The 996-nt window shown below is 47.3% G+C and overlaps 1 protein-coding gene across 1 annotated transcript in view; it reads right to left on the bottom strand.

Annotated features, from left to right (window-relative positions):
• Positions 1–996, bottom strand: part of T265_10076 (hypothetical protein) — a gene marked incomplete at both ends in the record, with an annotated part of 51,061 nt that overhangs the window by 44,812 nt on the left and 5,253 nt on the right. The window lies entirely within an intron of this gene.

Here is a 996-nt window from a genome sequence, read left to right as displayed (position 1 = left end):
GAGCGCCTTGCGTATCTCCGTTGCGTGGTGCGTGGTGGAGTGTGTTGTGTTGTCAGGTTCATTATATATTTGTACGCGTTTGCAGCGAACGTGGGAATGTGTGTTTTGATGCATGTTAGACAGGAACTGACTTGTGATCGGTTAAAGTTGTGGGCGAAACGGCGTTTGTCACGTGATTTGTGTGCTTGTGTTTGATTGTGTTCTGTCCTTATACAGGAAAGTTTGACGTGTGTACAAAAACATGAATCGTTCCGTGCGTACTAAACAGGAACTGACTTGTAATAGCAGGTCAGTCGCGGGATCTAGTACACACTCATGTACTGGACAAATTAGGTGAAGCTGGTTGAGGGAACATGTGAATGTCCGCTACAGTGTCAACCCACCCACGCCTCGATTACAAAAGTTGCATGACTTTCGGATTTGACATTTTCACTCCTGATGACCCAGTCGAACTTAGAGTGCCTCGGATTATTTCTTCCGTGATAACCACTTGGTGCAATATCCAAACCTTTTGCCTGCTGCTGATGGTTCGTTCAACCACTCACGCGTCGATTTCATCGTATTCAGACAGAATCACCAAAGTGAGCGACATAGAATATGATCCACTTTGAGGTTGACGGGTGGGTCGGCAGAGAATCCTCGGAGTAAGCCATAGTTATATGACTTCTAATGCTGCTGCGCATAACAGTAAGCTGTGGGCCGCACCGGACACTTGATTTGTAAAAGTATTTCGACCATAGCATCGGCGGACAGGGTGGAATGTTGGATGATCACAGGGTGCGGTATTCGGAACTACAACTCCTAACCCGTCCACCTTTGGAGGTGGCCATGATCCTGAAGAATCTGCTTGCCGGGAGGAAACACTTTCCAGATACTACACAGGGATCCCGTGCTCTTTGGCTGCTCTCCTTTAGCTTTTCTGACATGACACAAATTCGAGGGGCAAAGTTCCAGTCAGTGTAGCCCACAGAATCCTTGCAATATTGAAATCAGGCC

This window comes from Opisthorchis viverrini, assembly GCF_000715545.1.
Source record: "Opisthorchis viverrini unplaced genomic scaffold opera_v5_335, whole genome shotgun sequence".
Classification (NCBI taxonomy): domain Eukaryota; kingdom Metazoa; phylum Platyhelminthes; class Trematoda; order Opisthorchiida; family Opisthorchiidae; genus Opisthorchis; species Opisthorchis viverrini.
The sequence above is the reverse complement of the archived record's forward strand: the minus strand, read 5'-3'. Positions and strand labels throughout refer to the sequence as shown.